This window comes from Antechinus flavipes, chromosome 4 (genome assembly GCF_016432865.1).
Source record: "Antechinus flavipes isolate AdamAnt ecotype Samford, QLD, Australia chromosome 4, AdamAnt_v2, whole genome shotgun sequence".
Lineage (NCBI taxonomy): Eukaryota > Metazoa > Chordata > Mammalia > Dasyuromorphia > Dasyuridae > Antechinus > Antechinus flavipes.
This window is the reverse complement of record NC_067401.1, coordinates 289,779,105-289,805,548: the sequence shown is the minus strand read 5'-3', so window position 1 is coordinate 289,805,548 and position 26,444 is coordinate 289,779,105. Positions and strand designations below refer to the sequence as shown.

The window sequence follows — 26,444 nt, the reverse complement described above, 5'->3', positions numbered from 1 at the left end:
TAGGACAGGAGGATAATCAAGTGAGAGACTGATTGATAAAATAATAAGATCATAAGTCTAGAGCTAAAAGTGACCTTAAAGGCTTTTTACATCAACTTCCCCATTTGGTAGATGAAGAAACTGAGACCCAATAAATAAAGTGAAATTACTTTTCCTAAGTAACAAAAAAAAAAAAAACAAGTAAGAGTTAGAGCTGGGATTTGAACTCAGGTCTTATGTCTACAAAGTCACTACCATTTCCACAGTACTACATTACCTCCATAATGTTTTTCTTTGGTCATTAGTGGATGGCATGTAGCCTTATTGCTACCAATTTTAAAAGCACTTCAAAACAATCTTATGTGCTACACTTTACTATCTTTATTTTGATATCTCAGAAGTTTCTTGATCTTGTTGCACTTTTCCTCACGTTGACCCAAAAGTTCTACTAAAATTTTAAGCTTCAATAGCTTAATCTCCTTGAGTTTCATTTTTAGAAAAACAACACTATGGAGTATGACTTGTAAATTTTTAAAACAGTAAATTAAATTCAAAAGAAGGATGCCCTTTAGAGATATTTTGAATTTTTAGTAAATATTTAGCAAATATTTTCATTTTTCATAATATTTCATATTATGTGAGATTTCAGGTGTTAGAAATTTTGGAGCATTAACTTCCAGGCAGTTGAATGTTTTTCAGAACAGATAAATAAATGCATATAATACATTCAGATTTTATATCTATTTCTGTGCTTCTTCTACAGGATGTCAGTAATCCTGTATTTGTCTTGCAAAAGATAAATGTTCAGAAGAGAAATGCAGTACTGAAGAATGATAGGGTGACAAAGTCAGAAAATACAGTTTCAGCCTTAATTAAGAACTCCGTAACAGCACTTTGTATTACTGGAAAATAATCCATTCACCAGTTATTCTGCTGTATCATCCACAGAACTTAATTTCCTATTTTGAGTTAGTGTATATTTTTGGAAGCCACTGAATAATATTAAAATCCCCTGGGGAAAAAATACAAAAAAAATATCACAGACAGTGGCAATGTAACAATGATTCCAGCTTTATAGTACAGTAAATCTAATCGTTTTATTAAAAATTCTTTTACATATTCCTTCTTATCTTGCAAGTTTGACTTTCCTCATCACTGTATACATTTAATGTTCTCTACACTTGAATTGTAGGATAGATCACAGCCCAACAAACCCCAATCTCAGTAACACTGAATCATTTTCTAGTGCCCCTTAGTATTTTGGGCTCCCTTTAAAAAATTATACATGAGCTCTTGGTTTTCCTTTTTCCACCTCATCAGACTGGATAGCATCACTTTAGTCTGAGCAGTATTGGACACTTGCCTAGTTGGACTTCAGGTTTTCTTCTGTCACCACACCTACACTACCACCTGTACCTGCTCCTTCTCCAATTTCCCTTCTTGTCCGCACTCCAGGAGAGGAAGATAAACATGTGAGTTGCTAATAGCTACCAGAGTTTTTCATATTCTGCCTTTGTTTCTCCCTTTCACTCTTCTTTCTTTGAAAATTAAAAAATATTCTAAATTAGAGAATTGGCTTCCAGATGCAAAGCAAATCTGTCAAACTCTGGTGTAGAGCATCAAGGGGTATGTCATCTAAATTGTTTAGATTTCCCCCTCTTTTCCCATTCTTTCTTTTGTTTTTATCTTTCTCTGTCTTTAAATGTCTCTGTCTCTCTCTCTCTCTCTCTCTTTCTCTCTCTCTCTCTTTTTCTCTCTCTTTTTCTCTCTCTCTTTCTCTCTCTCTCTCTTTCTCTCTCTCTCTCTCTCTCTTTCTCTCTTTTTCTCTCTCTCTCTCTCTCTCTCTCTTTCTCTCTCTTTCTCTCTCTCTTCTCTCTCTCTCTCTCTCTCTCTTCTCTCTCTCTCTCTCTCTCTCTCTCTCTCTTTTCTCTCTCTCTCTCTCTCTCTCTCTCTCTCTCTCTCTCTCTTTCTCTCTCTCTCTCTTTCATTCATTGTCTTTCATTCTCTTTTCATCCTCCACACACCCTCCACCCCACAAAATCTGATGTTTAATTTGTGGCTATCCTAGGGAAGTGTTTCATTACTTGAAAGAAAATTGGAAAACATTTTACATTGCTTATTATTACAAATCATTTATTGGAGCTCTACTAAGTAAAGGGGATTTATCTTCTCATTGGTATGCGGGTAACTCCTATTAACACTAATTGAGGTGTTAAAATCAAAGGACATATGAAACCCATAATAGAGAATGCATTTGATCTGAGAACCTCCCACTTCACAAAGAATTACTCATGCCCATGGAGCATCAGCAAGCACTTTACATACAATTTTTTTTATGACTCTTTTTAAAAATTAGAAAATTACTGAGCATTTCATAGCACACTAATATTACATCCTGCCTAGTAACTTTTAAGGGTTGCCACCTGGCTAGTCAGTATTAACCCAAACAGGTTGGAAATTATAGGCTCTAACCACCACTGAGACAAATTTTAAGGTCAGGGACTTCATCCAGGACTACCATTTTTGATGAGTTCCCTACTATATGATTGTTGTTTTGCTTTTCTTTTGCTCTTGACTCATGATGATAATAGTGACAGCAGCTATTGGAAAGAATATACTAGACCTGAAGTCAGGAGAGAACTGGATTCAAATCTACATCTGAGATGTGTGTGTGTGTGTGTGTATGTTTGTGTGTGTATATAGATAGATAGATAGATAGTGATTTCTTCTGGGCAAGTCTCATGACCTCCCAATTTTTTCATCTTTGAAGTAGAAATAATGATATTAATGATAAGTGCTTTATACACCTCAGATGCTATAGTGTATTAAATTGAGTTATTATTGGAGATTAGATAGTGAAGGATTAATAGCTTGGACCTGGGAGGACTTGGCTGGAAAGCTGCATTGCATGAAGAAAAGGGTTTCCCCTTATCTCCCTGTATTTCTGTCCTGAATATTTTGTTGTTGGCAGCATAACCAATTGCTACTGTGTTGAGAGGGTTATGGACTGGCAAATATAATCTACCTATTTGTAAGATAGTGTATTCATTTTAATGCTAGCCTTAGAATGGTGAAACAGCCTTGAATCTTTCTGAAGATGCTAGAATAAATTTTTGGTAATTAGAATTTACCGTATCCCTTCACTTAAACTTACATTGTTATTTAGAATTGAACTTTATGTCTGTTAGTCACTATTAACATATTTTAGATCATTTTTCTTCAATAAATATTTACCTTTCACTAGACTGTGCCCCTCAAACAGCTAACAGGATATAACTCTGCTAACACTTCAATGTTTTTAGATCTGAGTAGTTAATCTCTCCCCCCCCTTTCCCTAGACTTACTATCTTTGATTTTTCTTTTATCTTCAAGAGTGCATTAATGTTTATGAGGATTTTGAATGTTTAGAAAAATGAATTCAACTTGGGGTGGGAACAGGGAGAATTTTCACATTTATTTTTAAGTTAGAAGGGGCCAAATTCCTATATCTAAAGAAATCAGTATCATTTTGTTGCCCGTTAGTCAATTTTTGGAACAGTTAAAATGGATAAAACACATGAGTACTTGCTTCTTGTTTAATTCTGGACAGAATATTTTTAATTGCTTTTCCCACAGAGGGAGGGAAAACCTAAATGAATTTCTCTAGATTTCTGTAATGTTGTATTTATTCATTGATCACAGAGAAAGCTTTTCCCATGGTGACAGCCTGAAAGAGCCCATCTAGTTTTGTCCTTGGAAAATGACTGAATCTTTCACTGATCTCTTCTGAGAGCTGTAGGTTCCATTTGTAAAAATGAGCTGGCATCCATTTCTGTAAGTGTTAGCCTAGATATTCTGAGTGGGCAGAATATAGAATATTCCCCTTCGTGACTGAACCGCCTTTTCAGCTGTTCTTTCGGAATAAGCACGCAGTTCCCAAGGGAAGGAGGCAAATCCTGGCTATTATTAATATGTAGCATCCATCTGGCATTGTAGAGAAACAGATACAAAAAGCAAAATGATTTTCATTTATTCCTCACTACAGCTCTGTGAAGTAGGTCGGGATTTTTCTTGTTTTACAAATGAGGCAAAGGAAGCAGGCAAAGGTGAATTGGTAAGTCTAGGGTCACAGATCAAGGCCAGCAATTTTCAGTACATAATGAAACCTCCATTCCCATAAAATCCTGAATGTACCAAAATTCACTTTCTAAAAGAAATTTAAACTGCTCATGTTGTCATTTTATGACTTTTATGTCATTTTATGAACTATTTTCTATCATTTTTACTATATATAATTCTCTTTCGAGATATAATTTCAAGCTCAGAATCCCATGAGCTTTTGAACTTGCTACATCATAATAATCATAGAAATACAGACATTTTCATAGTTGATTCTTTATAAAGGTCCTATTCTGATACCTTGTTCTGGGATAGAGATAGCTTTGGGGTTTTGAAGATGGATTCTACCAGTCTGGAAAGGCTCAGGTAGAGCCTGGATGACAGACTTGATGTGCTATCCAAGAATCAGTTTCTCGAAGAGACTGTGTTTACAGAGTATTTATAGAAAATACAGAGGATCACTCACCAGAATGTTGGTAAAGCCTATTAACAGAAAACTCAGTGACTGGATACAACAGAAATAAAAACAAACAAATAAACATATACATACATACATAAATATTAACTTAGAAGATAAAGTTCAAATTCTAATATTCAGCTTAAGGGTCTTTATAGAAGCTATAATCTGGTCTACTAGGCAAAGTGTCAACTTTGCAAAAAGGGGAATGGGCAAAAAGGAAGAGCATTGTCTCAGATGATCACCATTTTAAACAGAAGTTTGACCAGTGACAAGACACTAACCACAACAAAAAGCCCAGAAACTACCTTGTCCAAACACTTGATCTCCTTGCCAAAGGGAAAGACATAGCCACCAAAGGATAGCATCTGTTTAGAGTGCAAGCTCATTTGGGAGAGTTTTATGGAGTGGGGTGACAACAGCATATGAGCAATATCTACTCACAAAACAGCAAAGATTAATTGGGAAAACAACCTTAATGAAACACAACTAAACCAACCACATTCCTACTTTAAACCAGAAGACAACAAATCCGCACTGATAGATCAGCTCTACTACTAGCATTCTTCACTCCACATACTTCCCTCTGCCCCAGGAATTCCCCCACCACTGTTACAGATCAGCACTTTTTCTGGGTCTTAAAGGATCCAGAGAGTTTTAGTAATTGTCCTGAATCACAAACCAATGTGTCAGACATAAGACTTGAATTCAGATCCTCTTGATGACCATGGCCAGATTTCTATATTCTATTACATGCTGCCTTTATTTTATTAGTGTATTCTAATCGAAAACAGCAGAGAAATCACCACAATTGGATTCTACCACCATACCTAAAGTTTGACAAAAGGTGTATTCTGACTTTACCACCTGTGAATATACCTGTGCCATTTAGACCAAAAGGTGTGCTTGGTGAGGAAGTACTTTGGGTATTTAAGATCAAATATACAGGAAAAATATTCCAAGGGCAACTATAAAATTTTAAAAACAATCAGGAATTGATTTTTCAAGCCATCTCAAAGCAAAGATTTCAAAAGAAAGTAACTGATCACAACTGGTATTTTTATCCTCTCCTTCCCAAAAAATAACTAAGAAACAATGAAGCACTTCCTCTCTCTCTCTATACTACCTCTATTTTCTCTATGCTTTAAATTTTTTATAAGTACTTATTGAGATTATTCTTACTATCTCATTTAATCTTTACAACAATTCTATCATTTTCCTCATTTTGCAGACCAGGAAGCAAAAAAAGAGATTAAATGATTTGCTCATAGTAAGTTCCCAGAGCAGGATTCCTCACTGAATTCACTTTGCACTCTATCCATTGTGCTGCATTGCTGTATGAGAAGTGAACACAAGTGTGATTTTAAAGGTAATTTTTCATACTAGTTTGAAACCAACTTAGAGGCAACCCACACCATTCCTTTTTATTTGCATTCCTGCTTTTGCTTGAACGTTTTTGGTGATAGGGAACTTACTAAGTTCTCATTATTAGCAAGTCCTTCCTTATATTAAGGAGAATGGTAGAAATGGAAGATGTGAGGATTCCTTTCTTATTTCCTAGCTCTGAAACTACAGGCAGATCCCTGCCCATCTCAAGAAATTGTGATCAGTGATCTTTAAGATTTCTGTATTGAAGTAATTGGTAAAGATCTCCCCCACTAGGGGGAGACATACACATCCAGGTGGTAAAAGCTTGACTAAAGGTGTGTTCTGACTTTATCACCTGTGAATATACCTGTGCCGTTTAGACCAAAAGGTGTAGCTGAAATTAAAGGCAAAACCTTTGGCTAAAAGTGTTCTTGTGGTAGCAGAGACCACCTTCAAAAGTCTAGAACTCACCAGATACTGCAGTGGGTAAAAGAGAGAGAAGTCCCACAAAAAAGAAAAACAAAAATAGTATATTTATCTCAATTATGGAAGGTAGACAGTTTTAGATATTGAAGAAAGAAAGGCAGTTATTGGGGATAAAGGAAAAGAATTAGATTCTATAAAATATTTGAATCTGTACAGCAAAAGGTAGCATAAAAAAGCTTAAATAAAAATAGCCACTAAGAGAAAAAATATAGTAAATAATGTTGTAGCAGTTGATAAGATCAGTATTTAATCACCAGTGGGTTTGATGAGTCCAAGGATTTAAACTGTTTATGAAAGAAGCAAAAATTATAAAAATTGTTCAGCCTCTGATAAACAATTCAAATAAAAGCAAACTATTAGAATGACCTTTGAAATATCAACTCATATCTATTAAGTTTGCACATAAGTAGCAAAACTACTTCTGGCAGATGACAGGGGGGGAAAAAAGCTTTATTAATGGAAATAGTCATTGGGGTTTTTTGGGGGGAATGTGTAAGCTTAGCAAATTATAAAATGTCTACTTAAATAATGATTATACTATTTAAAACAAGAGATATGTTGACCTAAAGAAATATGGAAAGATATGGCAAATCAATTAACCAAAAATAGAGGAATATATATTTCCTGGCTTGCCATATTGCCTACACTCCATATGTCATCCTTATCTCCACCTTCTCCCCCCACAATCTTGTATGTACTGTTGTTCCCCTTCCCCCTTTTTATTTCCTGTCCATCTCCATGCTAATTATTTCCTTCTTTCCAGCTCTTCTTTATATTATCTTCTCCTATAGAGGCACTAGGTGGCGTACTGGAGAGAATGCCAGACCAAGCTAAGGTCTGGAAAACCTGAATTCAAATCCAACCCCAGACACTTAGTACCTTGGGATCCTGGGCAAGTAATTTAATCCTATTTACCTTAGTTTCCTCATCTATAAAATGATCAGGAGAGGGATAATGGCAAACCATCCCAGTGTCTTTGCCAAATGGAGTCACAAAGAGTCAGACATTTGAAACAAATGAGTAACAAAAATTTGAATGCAAACTCGTTGAGCACAAGTTGAGCAGACTTGTTTGAGCAAAATGTGGCATGTGAATTTATTGTTTCATGATAGACATAAAGAATTCAGAGAAATATAGGAAGATTAGCAGGCAAAACCTGGAAAACAATATACATAATAAAAAAATGTATATGTTAATATATCATTATGTATATGTATATATAAATAATTATAAACATAAATGAAAAGAACATTAAACTGAAGCTAAGCAATATGTAATTATGACCAGTTTCAGTCTTAGGAGACGAGATTAGGAAATGCATCTCCATCATTTCATTAGATAGGTGGGGATATACAGCTGCAGATTGGTCCATATACTCTTAGATATGGTCACTGTGTTAGTTAGCCCTGAAAAAATTTTCCCAGAATTACTGTTTTCAATTTTTTGTCTGAGCTGATGATTGTATCAATTTGGGGAATTGAATTCCCTGAAAGCTCTTTCAAGTTAGATAATCTAGCAACTCATCTGTAATTTATGGTCTTGGAGAGTCATCAAAGACCCCGAGCAATTAAGTGACCACCTATTATGTATCAAAAACCTGAATCCAAAGTTCATCTTCCATCCACTGAGCCACATGAAGGATATACCAGAATAAAACATACTGAGAAATCCAAAGTCCGAAAATATGGTTTGTGAAATTTAAGGTATTTCTTTATGAAGTGGGGACATAAATGAGGAATTGAAGGGTGGGCTGCACTTGAAATCATAAAGGTGTTTGTTGTAATTCTATCTGATGAGCTGTGTGACATTGGACAAATCAGTCCCTTGACTGGGACTAATTTCCTTCTCAGTCATTTGGGCTTAAATAGTTCTTAAATAATGGTTGTTGGTCTCAACTGAGTTAATATTTTGAAATACATTTTGTAGACTTGATGATGTATTATATTTTTATATAAAATTTTAATATAAGATTTATATTTATATTATATACTTTATATGGTTTTAAACAATAGAAAAAGACATTGGCATTAAGCAAATATCTGTTTACATCTTATTTTTCATATAGGTTATATATAGTAATTACAGTTTGTTATCCAGTTGGCTCTAATTAAGATCCAGCTATGAATAGTTGAGTTTTGCCCCCTTTGTATGAAATTAGGGTAGATAGGGGGCACAGTGGGTACAGTGGCCAGGCCTTGGATCAGGAAGACTCATCTTCATGAATTTAAATCTGGCCATAGACATTTTGTAGCTGTGTGATCTTGGGCAAGTCACTTAATCCTATTTGCCTCAGTTTTCTCATCTGTAAAATGACCTGGAGAAGAAAATGGCAAAGCATTCCAGTATCTTTGCCAAGAAAATCCCAAATGGGGTCATAAGAGTCAGATACAACTGAACAAAAATGAAAGTAAAGTTTTTTTTTCTATGAATATAGGACTTCTCATTGCTACTCCTCTGAGATGATGACTGTATTATGCTTGATACATTTCATGTTAAACCAAGAGTTCTTGCCTTTTTCTGTGTCATGGATCCCTCTGGCAGTTTGATGAATGATTTTTTTTTAATACATAAAATAAAGTACATAGAATTATGTATCAAGATATTTTTAAATGAATTCAAAAACTTGCAGTTTAAATATTCCTTTGTTAAATGTACCTTGATTTTACATATGAGGTGTAACTCAAATCTCTCGTCCCTATCCCTTCTTTCTTTTGTGTCTCCCTCCTTCCTTCTCTTTGTCTTTTTGTCTCTCTCTGTCTCTCCCTTTCCTTCCTCCTTCTTATCCCCTCTCCTTCCCTCTTCCTTTCCCTTTCTTCCAGGCTCTCATCAATGCAAATTAAAACTACTTTGAGGTACCATTTCACATCTATTAAACTGATCTATTACTAAAAAGGAAAATAACAAATGCTGGTGGGGATGTGGAAAAACAGAGACACTAAAGCATAGTTGATAGAGTAAATGAATTGATCTTAATTTTTCTCCAGAATGATATAGAACTATATACAAAGGTTTATAAAACTGTGTATATCCTTTGATCCGGTGATCCCAATCCTAGGTCTGTGTCCCAAAAAGATCAGAGAAAAAAGAAAAGGACATATATGTACAAAATTATTTTTATTTTATAGTAGCAAAGAATTTGAACTTGAAGGGATGTCTGTCAATTGGGAATTATGTCCCCAATCAATTGGAAAATGGCTGAACAAATTGTGATATATAATTGTAACAAAATACTATTGAGCTGTAATAGAGAATGGTTTCAGAAAAACCTTATATGAACAAAAAGACTTATATGAACTGATACAAAATGAAGTCAGCAGAACCAGAAAAACATTATACACAGTTACAGCAATTTAATAACAATGATCAACTGCAAAACACTTAGTTGGCTACTTTATTTAACATTTTTTAGACAATTCCAAAGGGCTCATGATGAAAAAAAATGTTCTCCACCTCTAGAGAGAGAACTGTCACTGCTAACTGAAGTATACTGTTTTTCACTTTTTCTTCCTTCTTTTTTTTTTTTAAAACATGACTAATACAGAAATATGTTTTACATGACTTCACATGTATAATGGATATCATATTACTTGCCTTCTTAAAGGATGGGGGAAGGATTGGAGGAGGGAGAATTTAGAACTCAATTTTTAAAAGAAATGTTAAAATGAAAAAAATCTCATATTCTTCTGTCATCAACCCAGACTGGACCTCAATCACAATGATAATAGAACAGATTCCTAACAGTTCTTGCTGATTTGTCTTTTTTCACAAATCTTTTTTGCCTATTACTACCAGATGTGTCTTCCTTTAAAAACACTGCTGTCATCAGACTTAACATTCCCCAATTTTCTACTGCTTCAAGCCTGAATGCCCCTGCCTGCTTTTCAGTCCAGGGAAGAATAATACTTAACTAACTTTTATTTCCCAAGAAACCCTCTTATCCTAATTCATACTCTCAGTTGTTTGCTATATTAGTTGCTATACTGTCTCACAAAAACATTATGTTTATTACTACTTCCTTCACTCATTCCTTTTGCCCAGAATACTCTCCTCTCTCTGCCTTAGATTTATCTAAATTCTGACTCCCCTGCCCTAACTTATCTCTCTCTTCTGAAATTCTCTAGGATCACTCATTTACACCATGTAATTTAGCATTTAATTATATGTTTTATTTTGTTCATTCTTTTTTAGTGTACGTTAGCATCATTTACCCATTTAGATGGTGAACTCAAGTACTGGAACTGCATTGAAGAGACAATAGAGTAAAATGGAAAAATTGCTAGAGCTTGGATCCGAAGTTCTAATTCCACCTTGCCATATTCTAGTTATGTGACTTTGAGCAAGGGGAGCCACTTTCTTTATCTTGGTTTCCTCCTGTAAATTGAGAGCTCAACTCCCTTAAAATTCTAAAATCTTATGTTATATTTCTTCTATTTTTCATTGCAAATAGTTCAGTGCTAAGACTAAGCAAATTCTTAGTACTTGTGTGATAGTAGAACTTTTCTCTCTCTCTCTCTCTCTCTCTCTCTCTCTCTCTCTGGCAATTGGGGTCAAGTGACTTGCCCAGGGTTACACAGTTAGGAAGTATTAAGTGTCTGAGACCAGATTTGAACTTGGGTCCTCCTGATTCAGGGCTGTTGTTCTCTTCACTGCACCCTCTAGCAACAAAAAATAGAACTTTTGTTAACAGAGTAATTCTGAATACATTAGAGGTAATGGTTTTTAGATCATTAAGGAATCCTAATGTGTGAAGAGTATAATTTATATCTTTTGTAAATTTATGTCTATTTATTTGTCTTTTATAAATTCAAAGTTTTCTATATATTTCTTGTGCTTGGGCTGTTGTTTATGACATGTAATCCCATATACAAATGCCCTATGAGCTTTAACAGAGGTGGTCATGGAGGTTACAAAGGGTTCCCTTATGAAGAGCTATAGTCAGCTGCAGTTGTGCTATATTATCACTCAACCAGCACTAAATCGTACTGGGAAATGTGACTCTTGGCCACATTGGCTGCCAGTTTTAGGAGCTGAAGATAAAGTGATTATCTCTCCTCCTTACCTTTCAAATATTTTTTGCTTATCATTGCTTCCTGTTCTACAGAGGGTTACCTTCCCCCAGCCCGTCCAGTTTTGCCAATAATAGGCTCAAAGGAGAAAAAATAGCTTTTCTTTTTTTGCCATCTGCCATCCCTATCTTCTCTCCTGTGATCAATAATTTCTTTTTCTTAGACTGACTTCTTCTCTGACATTAGTCCCTTGCACATATGCTTTCTGTCCATTTTCCTCTCCTTACGACTCCTTTCCCATCACTTCATTTCTCCCTTCTTTTCCATCTTTCCTCCACAAAAACAACTTTGTTTTGAGTCTGCCAGACTCTTTGGAAGAAAGTCAAAGAGATTAGAACACCTTCAGGGGCAACCGTGGAAGTGAATTTCACAAAAGAATCTGGTAGCTGGTTGCAACTAGTAGGGCTTTCATTAAATAGAAAGAGAGAAAGAGGCTATTGTCCTAGAAAACCCTGAATTTTCAGGGTCTTCTTCCTTCCCACTGTGACTAGGCCTTGTTTCATAAATGTATTAATATCTTGCCAGATACAACTTCTTCATTTTTCGAACAAAGTTGACTTTAGACTTACTGAGGCTATTAAAATATAGGACTATAGTTTAACTGATTTCTTTTTTTCAAATGAAATTCCTATCCTATCCTTTCCTGCTGTATAAATTATAGCAATAATGCACTGCAAAAGGAAAGAAAATCCTTCTCCTGCCCTCCTCTTATAACCAAATCTGGAAGAGCACTGCAGGATGTAGACATGAAAGTAAACTCAGTAATCACCACTACCGATCATTTTATATAGATGGGGAGAAATAAAGCCTATTAAGGTTATCTAGCTTGCCCAAGATCACACAGGACGTAGTCAAATCTGATCCCAAATCAGGTCTTCTAATAGATTTATTTGTTATTGTTGTTTTTGTTGTTTTTTCAATACCCTGTTATCCCGCATAAGTGACTTCAGTGGCCCCTGCAAATTTATTCTAACCAGATCTTTCCCTGAAGAAATTAGAAGATTTGATTGGACTCATAGCTTTAGGAACTGTTAATGTCATTTGGTTATAGAACAGGTGACTTATTTTGTTCCTTTGCCTTTAAATAACTGAAATTAATCTAGATATAGATATATATTAGTCTCCTTATTTGCATGTCACCATTTGCCATTCCTATTGGATTCTGGATTTCAGCAATTAACCTGCCATTGTCTTTTCAGGAAATGACATCTGTGTGACTTCTGGTGTAGGCAACTGGTGACCTCTATGGTTAAAATAACTTGCAGTGCTTTTTTAGCACTTCCCTCTGGGTTGGTCATATAGGCTGGATGAAAGTTTTCTGGAATGTAAAAAAGTGAGCAATTATTATCAGTGTCGTAGGTCACAGTGTGTGAGATGAATGCTTCTGAGTCAAGATTAAAGCACTAAATTCAGTTCTTTGTCACCTAAAAGCATTTTGTGAAACTCCTGAGTCTCCATTAGCCATTTCTATTCTGGATATTTGTTGAAGATTTAAATAAAAAGAAGAGTCCACTTGAAAATATATTTTGTAAACAAATGTTAAAAATCGTTTTTATGTGTAAGGGGAAAATATAAAATTAAATTAAAAATATACATAAAAAGTTAAAAAATAAAAAATAAAATAAACACACATACACACACAGAGGTCTTTCTGGCTCAAGATACAAGCTCTGTGACTCTGAGCAAGTTAATTAACTGCTGTCAGTCTGTTTCAGTTTATGTATTTATAAAAGCATATTAATAATAGTAACCACCTTCCAGGGTTCTTAAGGATCAAATGAAACCTTAAATCACTATATAACTGCTATTGTTGTTGTTGTTGTTATTATTCAATAACAACAATAACAAATCACAACCCCCAAATAAGTTTTCAGTAAGTATTTAATAAATATGTATGGAATTGAAAATAATTAAATTTAAATTGTGAAATTGATATACAACTTCCTCAGTCTTAACCACTGTGTTTTAGGGCCCATCTTTGTTTTTCATGCTGCATTATCCTTAATCTTAATTATCGTCTAAAACTACTGGATGTGGGCAGGGCTATTTCTCTGTTTATGATAAGTATCACTTGACGGGATGTCAAGCCTAGTAGGCTGCCAGGGATGAATTTCTGCTGATGCGAATGGACACAGGTCACTTTCAAATTATGTTTTCATAATTTGACTCCCTGTGCACACAGAAATCATCAGTGTGTCACTCCACTTGGAAAGGGAATCATTCTGTTGGTTTGTTGTTTATTCTGGGCAAAGACTCAGAGAAGCCCTCAATCTGAGGCTTTGGACCAGTAAATAATGTCCATTTTCCTATTCTTTTTTATGTGCCAGGACCAAGGAATAAAAATCCTGAAGTGACTTGTATATTCTGGCAAAATTAGATTGTTCTCTGCCCAGAAAACATGTCCTATGCTCTCTTTTCCTAAAAGATTGAGGACAGTGGAATTAATAGGGAGTTCACACTTTATCTTGGAGGCAATGGGGAACCATTGGTGTTATTTAATAGGGAAGTAACAAGGTCAGACCTACTTAAGGAAAATCACTTTGTCTGAAATCAGTATACTTGGCACATAATAGGTGTTCTGTAAAGTTTTATTAATTGGATTGAGTCTATGATAACATAAGAACTCTACATGGTGGAAACTGTGTGTATTTTCACAGTAGTGATAAGTGGAAAGTTTGATCACATTGAGTTGTTTCTCTAGTAGTGTTGGTGATGGTTTTCTCACTGATCCATCCACTTTCCTCCCAACTTCCTTTATGACTAAGAATACAAATTATGAGACACATAGAAAGCTGAGATTAGGTATTATTTAGCCATGATTTAGAGCTTTCTGGCAGTTAAAAAGTCAGGCCTGTAATGCTGTGTTAGGTTTGGATATTAGAGGTATTCAAGGATATGTTTGAATACCCCCCATGTATCTATTTGAAATATCTTCCAACTTGGAAATTCTGTGATTATTGAGTCCTTTCTCTCCTGCTTAAAATCTCTGCTTCCCTTCCAGTCTAACTTCAGTCTCCTCCTTTTATAGGAAACTTTTCCTTATGTTCCAGTTGTTAGTTTTTTTTTTCCTTTACTCCTTGAAATAGTTTCTATAGATTTAAATATATTTTATATTTTTCTATTTGCTTACATGTATTCAACACAGAGCAATATAAGCTTACTGAGGGTTGTTTTTGTCTTTATATCTTTAGTACCATGCACAGAATATGCATTTACCAAATGAATATAGAACAGAACCAAGTATTTATCATACACCAATTTTTCTATAGATGACATTGTTGGAAATGTCATAGAAATAAAAAACATGGCCCCTTACTGATATTCCAAATAAAATGCTGAGATTATCACTTTGTATTCTGCAAACAATACAGACATGTCTGAGATTAATAAGAATAACTGAGCCAAGATCTTATTATTTTTGGTGTATATGGTTAACTACTATAGGCATGTAAAAAAAAAAAATGTAGTTAAACAATTGTCAATTTAATTTCCAGACTTATTCCTTTAGCATACAAATTTTTCAGGTCTGTAAATTTTCATTTTCTCCTCAATGTTGTCTGTCTAATGATCATTAATCAATTAGGATATAGGTCTGAAATATCAGCGAAAGATTTTCCTCACGGAAGTTGTATAGGTTTGATAAGATTGGTAGGAAATGAGATTTTTATGGATTCTTCTGGTAAAGCAATATGAGTCAGATTATTGCAGCTTAGTGATGCTTTTCTCACTCTCTATGTGGTATTGTTTTTCAGGACCAGTCCTACAGCTGTGGTAGAAGAAATGTGGTGTATATAAAATTTGTGATAGCTGGGAGAAATTCTGGTAAGTGTTGTGCATTTATTCCTAATAGCTTTTGTTAGATGATGGTGGTCCATAAAAGATGGTTGCTTCCTTGTTCTTTGCCTCTTTAAAATCTGTGTTAAGCTGAGAGAAGGCAAAATTTTATGATGATGAAATGTAGCTCTGCTTCTGTGTTTCCTGTTACTGACTGCAATTTTTGTTGCCGTTGCTGTTTCTAAGGAATATGGTATTTCCCAGGTATAATAAGCATTGCCTTCTGGGCCAAAGGCAAAGGATATTGTTGACAGCTTAATTTACTTGGTTTCTTGTGTTTTCTCTGCTATCACTGTAAGATCAAAGTAATAAGCCTCTTTGCTGAGAGAATAAGAATGAGAGAGAGACAGAGACACAAAAAGATAAAGGGGTAGAATACAGAGCAGAAAAATCTTGAGATTCTGTGTGTCTGCTTAAGCAGCAGAAGAATGCTAATTGCATTTGGGGCATGGAGAATTAGAGGGAACCAGAATGACTGGTTATATTGATTTAACATATCAGTATTTAAAGGCCATTAGGACAAACTGCCTTACTTTTGACAAAAATCAACGAATAGACATTTATTGAGGGCCTGCTCTGTGACAAATAGGGAATAAAAATACAAAAGTGAGATAATCCCTGTCCCCAAAGAGGTTATGACATAATACATTAGTAGAAAGAGTTTTTCATCTGTAAAAATAAGGAGATAGGGCTCAATAGCCGTCTGAAAGGTCCCTTATAATTCTAAATTTATCATTCTAAGACTAGTTAAGGCCTACCTCAAAAACTAGTGGAAAAAAAATTGATGTTTCTTCATCTGTAACCTTTGAGACTCTCTAAATTTATGGTATGGTATTGTAGAAGCTGGTACTAAGAGGTTGAAGTTCAATCCAGCAGGTTAGACAAACTTTATAAGCCAAGTCCCCATATGAGCATCAGTTTTGTAGAAAGATAGTTTAGAAAGGATTGGTGATTTATCATTTATCATTTATCATCAGAGCAATCAAGATAATGGATTCCTATATTTAGAGTTAGAAGGGACTTTATAATCCACCTACCTTATTTTTCCTATTAAGAAATTAAGGTACAGATTTGAACTCACCTGTTCCCCAAGTCCAGTGCTCTGTCCATTGATCCATATTGTTTTGTCCAAAGATGATGATAATATTCATCCCTTGCCATATTCTACAACTAGTCAGTGAATCTCTCTTTTTTTTATTTAATTTTATTTTTTTAATATTTTATTTTATAATAACTTTATGTTGACAGAATCCATGCCAGGGTAATTTTTTTTTACATTATCCCTTGCACTTGCTTCTGTTCCGATTTTTCCCCTCCTTCCCTCCATCCCCTCCCCTAGATGGCAAGTAGTCCTATATATGTTAGATATGTTACAGTATAAGCTAGATACAATATATGTTTGCAGAACCTAACAGTTCTCTTGCTGCACAGGGAGAATTGGATTCAGAAGGTAAAAATAACCTGGGAAGAAAAACAAAAATGCAAATAGTTCATATTCATTTCCCAGTGTTCTTTCTTTGGGTATAGCTGCTTCTGTCCATCATTTATCAATTGAAACTCAGTTAGGTCTCTTTGTCAAAGAAATTCACTTCCATCAGAATACATCCTCATATAATATCGTTGTTGAAGTGTATAATGATCTCCTGGTTCTGCTCATAGTCAGTGAATCTCAAATGACTTCTCTTATTTGCCAATCAGCTGGTCTGGTTTTTGTAGGTCTGGAACTTGTAGGTAAGTTCTTATACTTATCTTAGAGTAAGTATATGTAACTCACTGCTTTTTTTTCCCCCCATTTACTCTGCACTGAATGAAATCATTTTGGTTTGGGTTTTATTTAAATTTGGAAATTGACAAAATTTCATTTAGAAACAAATAAGATAAATATGTTTTAAAGGGAGGAAGTAAATTGAACTGTCAGCTTCATACTACCTTATAGAGACTTCCTGTGTGGGAAGAAGGTGTGAGAAAGCAAGAAGAGAGAAATATTCAGGAAATGAGTGGATTAGGTTCACATGACCAAGACATTTTTGTGGAGGTGATACTTTCATTTCTAATCTTTTTTCACATAGGTAGAGTTCTTTGAACTCTGAAAGTTAGATAATTTGCTGAAATTTCTTAGAAATGTATCACAGAAGAGTTTGAAAGCCCTTTAGTACCAGGGAAGAACTGTAATTTGTATGTAGAGAATTGAATGTGTTAATGGTTCAGACTGTGTGCTTGGAGTAAAAAACAGCTTTATTTCAAAACTTTTCTTTTTAAATATAAACTTTTTAATTGATAACCTTTGTTTTTATGTAACCTTCCTTTCCCAATATATCCTTCCCTTCTTCTCAGAGCCATTCCTTATAATAAAAATTTTAAAAGGATAAGAAAAACCTGGCAAAATGAATCAACATATCAAAAAAGTATTGCATAATATTCAGTGTTCTGCATCCATAGTCACCCACTTCAACAAAGAATCAGGGAGAGGTGCCTTCTGATATGTTTTCTGTGGAGCCTTCTGTGAAGTAATTTCATGTCATCTTAGAAAAGGAAGAGACGTCAGAAATCATCAATTTCCACCTCCACGTGGTGGAGAAATCCTCTCAGCATCATCTCTAAGAGATGGTTATTCTCCATCTGGTTGAATACTCTCACTACTCTATAAGGCAATCCTATTCCATTTTTCTATTTAGAAAACTATAAATCTGAAGGCTTGTATAGATTTGTCTAGAGTAGTGATCCTCAAAGTGTAGTCTGTAGACCCCAAGGGTCCCCAAGATTCTTTCAGGAGTTCTGCAAAATTATTTCCATAATTATATTAAGATATTGTTTTCCCCTTTCATTCCCCTTATTTTGTGAGTTTACCATGGAGTTCCTGAAAGGTTATATAACTTGTGAATTAAAGCTTTATCTGTAAACATGAATACTGAGTAATTATGTCACATGCAGAATTGCATTTTAACATTACAAATGGATAAGTCTACATAAATACTACAGACTGTTATCAGTACCAACTAAACTAAAAGAAGGCCTACTTTTAAGTCTATGCTTGGCAACAAATATATATGGTGCTGAAATATTTAAAGTGTTAAATAACTTTTCGAACTTTTGTTTAACTGGAACAACTCTTGGCATTTGCTCTGATAGTAAAAAAGCAATGATAGGGAAAAACTGCTGGTGCCTTAGCCGGAATCAGTGTAATGGCACCAAATTGTACTAGTTGTTATTGTATTCTCTATTTTCAAAAACTTGCAATAATGAAAAGAAAAGAAAAAGCCAGTTTCCCTATGCTAAGGACATCAGTAATGTGTCCTTGATAAAGCCATAAAAATTAATTTGTTAAATCTCAACCTTTGGTATACTTCTTTTTAATATTGTGTGTGGTAAAATGAGAAGTATGCATTAAATATTTCTGCTTACTTAAATACCATGGTTGTCTCAAGGAAAACCATTTAGGCAGTTGAGTAAGTCACCTGAACTAATTGCTTTTTTTGTTGAACACCATTTTAACTTGAAGAAACAAAAGATAAACTATTATTATTTAGATTGTCATTCTTTTTTATTATTATTTTAAATTTATGTATTTTTTAATGCACATTTGCTTTATGAATCATGTTGGGAGAGAAAGATCAGAATAAAAGGAAAAACCATGGGAGAGGAGGAAAAACAGTTTTTTGATATGGTTTCTGATTCTATATTGCAACTAACTTTCGAGACATAACAAAAACTTTTAAGTTTAAGATGACTATGGTACATCTTCCTTATATTAAAGCCAAAATCTACTTCTCTAAAGAGATCTTTAATCTGAAGCATCATCAACATAATTTTCTCAGTTAATAATTGAGGAAATCAAAACCAAGAAAAATCAAATCATTTGTCCAAGGTTTATATAGTTATTGGTAGAACTAGAAGAGATAGAACCTGGTATCCTGTCCATAGAAGCTACTTTCAGATATTTGAGATGTCATTTCCTCCCAGACTTATCTTCTTTGATTTTAAATTCTTTTCAATTATTCCTCATAAGCTCTTATTTCTAGCCCCTGATCTACCCTGCTTTCTATTTTCTTGGAAATTTTCTGTTAGTATTCTATGCAGTCCCCTTAAATCAGTTCAAAGAGGTGGACTGACTTCAGAATCAGGAAGAAAGACCAAGATTCAACTACAGTGTATGAGTCTTAGACAAACCATGGAGCTTCTCAGTGACCCAGGTATTTTTAGTCTGCATTGCTAGAGGTAGTTTTCCTCAATAGAAATTATTTTCTATTTTCTGTTTACTATTTAGTGTTTTCTACTAAAATGAAACTATGGCCTGACCACACAAAAATTACTTTCTATAATCTGGCTACTATATTGATCAGTGGTTTTACATATTACTCTATTCTCTCCTCTTTTTTGTTCTCTTTCTCTTCCTTTCTACTGCTCTTTCTCTTTTTTTCCTCTTTTCTCTTCCTGTTTTCTTCTCTAACCCTTTCTCCTTCTTCTCTTTCTCCTCTTTTATTTCATTGTTCCTTGTCCTCTTTCTTCTTTTCTGACCTTGTCTCCTTTTTTTCCCTTTCTTCTCTTTTATCTTCCTCTTCTCTTCTCTTTCTCCTTTTTCTTTTTTTCTTTCTCCTCTTTCTCCCACTTACCTTTTTTCTTTCTATCCCTTCTCTTCTCTTTCCCCCTTTTCTTTTCTTTTTTTTTTTCCTCCTTCTGCTTATCCTTCTTCTCTAATTGGATTGGGAAGGATTTCTTAAGAACAGCTCCACTAAAGATTTGGAGATATCAGTACTCACAGAGCCATTAGTAGTAATTTTTATACCACTCTGCAGTGTGTCCTTTTTTTCTCATCACCACAAATCTTATAGATCCATGTTCAAGCTTTGTGATTTCATGGAAAAACCTAGTTTTTACATGGTTTTGATGAAATATAAGCATATTTTAGGAGTTCATAATTAAAAATTAGTTGTAATATATTTTAGAAGTTCAAAAATATTAACTTTTTATATTCATATAACTATGTTAATATGTAGTCAGGGAAAAGGCACCTATATGATTAGCCTAATCTATGGCAATATCTAATTAGAAATTAGGTGGGGGTTTTTGAGACCCTTCTGAATGAAAGAATTGAATAATCTCTTTCATTCATCTCCTTTCCTCCTAACCTGATTCGAGTAGCCCAGGAGTGACACCTTAGTTCATCTATACAAATGAGGATACCAACTCCTGTAGAAGTAAAATAATTTGTTCAAGCTCACATGTCTATTAACAGTTCACAGCAGGACTTGAACTCAGGTAATAAGACTCCAAATTCAAACCTAAACCAACTAAATCTTCTGGGGCAACTAAATATGTGGCTGTCAACTGAGACAAAAAGTGATGACTCGGAGTCCATATGTTCCCATTATTAACTCAAGTTAGACTCATATTTTAAAAATTCAACTGCTGGTCACTTTAAATATGCTTGTCATTAGATAACTTCCAAAACTAAATGGCATTTCAGTCAGGGCTAGCCCTTACATGCATCAAACCCAGTGTTTTTGTTTGTTAGGAATATGTGCACAGGGAGGAGGGAGATCTCATTACAGATGAAGAATGGGCTAAGTATTTTGGTACTTGTCAATGTTTATTTTCATCAGTTCATGAAGGATATTACAATCTGGCTTAAAAAGAGACAGCAGATAGACTTTTGTAGTCTAACATGGTTGTGTTTGCTGAAGCTGAACCTTTGAAGATAGCACATGTTAGGTTGTGATATAGGGCAATCCACCACCAGAAACAATTTACTTAATTATGGGCTTTATTTTGGGAAGGTATCTATTCCTTTTGTGAAGGATATTTTGAGATTTACAAACCCAGCATCTAGGCCAGTATTATCTCCCTAGTAAAGGATGTGGTGTATATATCTGTGGACATAAATATCCTTCACCAAGTGCTCTGCTATGATATTATTTCAACTCATCTACCCTTCATTTTTCTTTTTCTTGTAATCTCTCTCTTTTCTCTGACATGACAATGCATTATGTTATGGAAATGCATTCAAGAAATCAAGAGGAAAGAAAAGAATAAAGATTTCATTTCAGATGATCAAGGCAAGAAAATATAGAAAAATAGCTATCAAATTTTTCTTATCTAACTGTCCCCTACTAGCAGCATATCAAAGGTTATTTTCAGGACTTTAAAATTTGGGTTCAAGGGATACACATTTCAGTTTTCTTTCACATCCCCTTGCTTCTCCAGACTAATTGTTCTATTTTTCAGGAACCTCTTGAGACTGAGGGGTTGAAAACTTCTAAAGAACCTCTACTTTCTAAGCTCCATGAAGTCAGTGCCTAAAGAGGCTAGAATCTTGAGCAGTTCAGATCCTGCCTTAGACCCTTAAAAACTGAGTGGTCACTTAATCATTCTCATCCTCAGTTTCTTAATCTGAAAAATGAGAAGGTTGAACTCAGTGACTCTCTGATGTCACTTCCAGCTCTAAATATATGATCCTAGGCTTAGCCACGGTCTTCTTCAAGGACCAATTTAAAAAAAAAAAACTGATTAAGCAAGCCCCTAAGAAAGTAACTTTTTGAAAATAAAGACCCATTTAATAATAGTGTTATTTTAACAGTGTTCTGTAGTCTTTCAAGACTTTTTAATACAATAACTATTATTGGGAATGGATAGAATATAAGTCCAAAGTCAGGATTGTCTAGGTTTGTTTAACAATTAGCTCTCCAAGAAGAAGAAAAAAAAAGGTATCCCTTGAAGCTTAATGTGCAGTATTGACTTTCTTTAATCTAAGCAATAAACAAAACAATAAATCAAGCCTTGGTTTCTATCCAAGGTATATCAAGCCTATACATTTCTGAGGTATAAAGGCCTGCACTGAAAATTGTTAAATTTTTTAAAATTTAACAAAATTTAAATTTGTTAAATTGTTAAACAACAATAATTGTTAAATCAGTGTAACTGCCTCTAGTGCTTCCTTAGCATGATACTTGATACACAGTAGGTGTTTAATAAATGTTTATTAATTGTCTCCAGCACTCTGATTTTGCACAATGCCAGATACACATTAAGTGCTTAAATGTTTATTGATTGAATAATCACTGCATACTCTGACACCATAGTCAAGTCATTAGACTGCTGAGTTTGATAGTTCTATATGTTTTCTTCTAACATGAAATATATAATACCTATGTGAAATTTTTTGTTTATTTTTCGAGGCATTTGTTATTAGTAAGTGTCTGAAGCTACATTTGAACTCATGTCCTCCTGACTCCATAGCTGGCTTTATCCAATACTGTATCCAGCTGGCTCCCTATGTGAAATTATAAGACAATTTCAGTCTGCATTGGTGGAAAGTCCCACATAGGAGCCACCCACACTATTAAAATCATAAGTCTGGTTGAATTATTTAGCTTATGTGCAAAAGAAGCACTGAAACAGAGAAAGGTTAGGGAACAAAATTAAATATAATTAGTCCTAGATTTCTTGTTTTAATTCAATTCCCTTTTCATTGCTATTTCTACTAGCTCTTACTGGCTTTTTAGAACAAGAATGTGTTTTGCCCAGAGGAAGATGGAGAAGGTTCATATATAGTATATATATATACATGTTCCTTTTGGATTGTGAATTTTGATCCTAGAAGGTATCTGATCCTACACCAATCCCACATGGAGATAAACTATATTTTTCATTATCAGATAGATTCGTCTGGCTCTTAACCCAGAGTTTTTGATGCTGCAGTAAGGACATCTCTTTTGTGAGGATAAAAATCTGCCTTGGCCATCTGCAGTAACTGTCTAAAACTAAGTACTGTCCATTCTTGTCTGTGGATAGTTTTCATCTGAAATAAATTTCATGGGCACAAATTATGTACATATTAACAGAGTAACCTTTTGGAAAGGGACCTAATGCATACATTGCCATGAGGGTGAGCTAAATTTTCTGGGAGAGCCATTGTGACTGAGAATATATATTTTTTCTTCTGGAATATAGAGTATAGTAATGGCTGACATTTATATATAGCATTTATAGAATATTTTGCATGCATTATCTCATTTGAGCTTCACAACAACCCTATGAAGTATGCCCTAAAGGCATCATTAATCCTGTTTTACCAAAGGAGAAGCCAGGATTTAGACAAGTAATTATCATTGGTGGGATTTGAACTCTAGTCTTCCTAAATCTTACAGCCTTATTCATTGTACAAAACTGCCTTCATAAAATTACAACTAATTTAATTAAATGTATAGTTGTTGGGGATTTTTTCAGAGGAAAAGAAAGTTTTTGGATTGCATTTCCACATTAAAATCAGTCTACTTTGCTAAATCAATCTTTTATTACAAGGGAGGGTGAAAAGGGGGGTTTTTTTAAGACTTAAAAAAGTTCACCTATGTCATCCTGGCTGGAGTATAGAGAGCTTACTCATAGGTCAAGATCTACTCTAATCACTGAGAATTTTGACCTGTGCTTTTTCTGATCTTGGTAAGTTTGCTCTTCTTTAGGCAACATAGTGTCCATTAGGATTCCGTGGGCTCTCTATATTTATGGCAAATTTAGTTCATTAAGTTCAGACACCAGCTGAGCTCAGCCCACTATAGCTCAGAACTTCTTAGCTCAAGAGATTTTCCAGTCTCAGATATCTCAATAGCTGGGATTTACAAGCATGCATAACTACGTCTAGATTATAGTAAGATGAATCTTACTATGCTTAATCATGTCAAATATATAGTTGAATATTCAATAAATGATGATAATGCCCCAAGTTGGACAAATTTAAATGATAATACAGAATTGTGATAAATTTGCAGACATGTTTTAATAGTCTAAAAAGAAGAATAGTTAATATTTAAGTCCTAAAATGTAATTTACCATTATTTTAACTTGTTACTCTTCATAAAGAGATCATGATGAACAAAGTAAGAAACATAAAGAAGCGACTATTTTAAATTTTGTCAGCAAGCTAGAGAGAATAGACCAAAAGTAACCAGAACAGCCCAAGATTTGTTAAAATCTATAAATTTAGACTATTGAGAAATTTGTAGGTTGTCTTTTACTCCCATTAAATCTAAGAAATTTGCCAATTCAGAAAAGCCAGCTCAGTTGTGTAAATTTGCCATTGCCTCATTTGCCCCTTGATACTTGAGCCTGTCTTTAATAATTATAATTAGTTACATAAATTTAAATTTTCTTTTCAGTCTTTCAGTTTTGAAATGTTAGTGATATCTCCTTAACAAGTTAGCCATATGTCCATGTTCCACCAGTGCATTCAGTTTTATATAAATTTCTGAGAATCTATTCATCCATTCAGCAAATCCCTACTGAATAGGAGGCTATGTCTTTATTACAAGTGAATCCCATTTTAAGGAGGCCTGATCCATTAATCCAAATGTACAAAATAGATAAATTTGGCCAGAGAGAGAGAGAGATTATTTGCATTACCAAAGATTCTTCATTTTACAAAAACATTCACTACCACATTTCTTTCAGATAAGAACAAGGAAAGAATAAGTCTGTGACTAGGAAGGATGCCTGTTAACATATGAAAGAGAGAGCACCAAATTATTCAATTCCTGTTTTCCTTCTATGCTCTCTGTAAATGGAAAATGATCTGACTGGAAAGAGTAAAGCAAAAATTGAAACCCCAAATTAGTGAAGAGTTAGTTGAGAGAGCATTTGGCTGCTCTCTCAAAGAGCAAAAGAAACAAAGAAAAAGAAAAGAACTCCATCATCCCCAACCTTTCAAATGTCGTTGTTGAATTATTTACTATAAGTAGTTTTTGAGGAATCATGGGGGAAATTAGATACATGAAAGCTAATGCTATCCTAATGTTCTTTAAAGAATACATACATATCAGGATTGTCTTGGTAGTGCAGTGGATAGAACACCATCCCTGGAGTCTGAAGTCAAACATTTGATACTTACTAGCTGTGTGACCCTATCACTTAACCTCATTTGCCTCACAAAACAATCATTCAACAAGCATTTATTAAGCACTTACTAATTAATTAATTAAGCACTAAATTAAGTTTACAGAATGCAGCATTTTATCTTAATTTTAAATTCTAGCACTAACATGTAGCTTAAAACTAGCTTAATTGTCATTTCTTAAGAAATATTGAACTCCAGTTTATTTCCTTCACTTAATCCTTGTCTAGGATGAAGATAAACTGGTTGGTCCAGTTTTCCAAAAAAGGGAAAAAAGATGAATTCTGGAATGACACAAAAAAGCTTACTATTTCTATTTATCTATTTATCCCAGCTTCTCTCCCCTTATTGTGGGTTAATATTGGGTTGTAATATATTATCTGAAAGGCTGCTTTTATTATTGTAATGTATCCTAGTTCAAAAATTAAAATGGAGTAATTACTTTTCAGATAGATTTTAATTTTCATTCATTTAAGAATTATATACTATTTAATATTAAAAACTTTTGATCTCTTTAAATAATAATAGCTAACATTTATTTAGTACTTAAATGTTTGCAAAGCTCTTTATAAACATGGCCTTTGAGCCTCACAACCATCCTGGGACATATATGCCATTATTATTACTTTTTTCTGATACAGGAACTGAGGCAAACAGAGGTATCTGTGACTGTATTTGAACTCAGATTTCCCTGAATCTGGGTCTAATGCTCTGGCTCACCTAGCTGCCTGTTTAGTTGTGAAATTGTAAAATTTGTCTTAATGGGCATGTTAAGCCCTACAATGCTTCTAATACTTAACTGGTCCCTTTTAGTACCATTGCCATCAAGAATGAATTTATACTTGCTAATGTATTTTTAAAGAACATCTGATCTCTAAGCCCTCCAGATTGTCTCCAATAGGAAGCTGCTGTATGTTGGGGTAGAAATGACAGGAACTTTTCCAGGAAGTAGCTACTCCCTCCTGGAGTTTATGCTAAAAGAAAAGGAAACTGAGCATACTCTGGCATAGGTTCTAGGATTTTAAGGAGCCAATATCATGAGATTCAGACAAAGGATGTGGGGGATCCTGTAGGACTGAATTCTACAGGGGAGGAAGTAAGCTCAGGGAAGAATAGGCCAAATTCAGAAAATGAGAGGGGGGGGGGGGAATCCAGGATGAATAAAAAAATGTGGTACAGTTCCTGTTAAGAATAGTGTCAGTAGGCTAAAGTTCAGAGTGAGCTGAAGCTAGTGAGGACAGGAATGGTTTTATTAACTATAGTCAGGAAGAGAGGA

General features: G+C 34.4%; 1 protein-coding gene across 5 annotated transcripts in view; it reads left to right on the top strand.

Annotated features, from left to right (window-relative positions):
* The window catches only part of FYN (FYN proto-oncogene, Src family tyrosine kinase), a 272,216-nt gene that overhangs the window by 102,526 nt on the left and 143,246 nt on the right, over window positions 1–26,444 (top strand). For all 5 annotated transcript variants that reach the window (XM_051997556.1, XM_051997554.1, XM_051997553.1 and 2 more), the window contains exon 3: window positions 15,207–15,276. The gene's annotated coding sequence lies outside the window, so the exon portion shown is untranslated. The remainder of the gene's footprint in view (window positions 1–15,206; window positions 15,277–26,444) is intronic.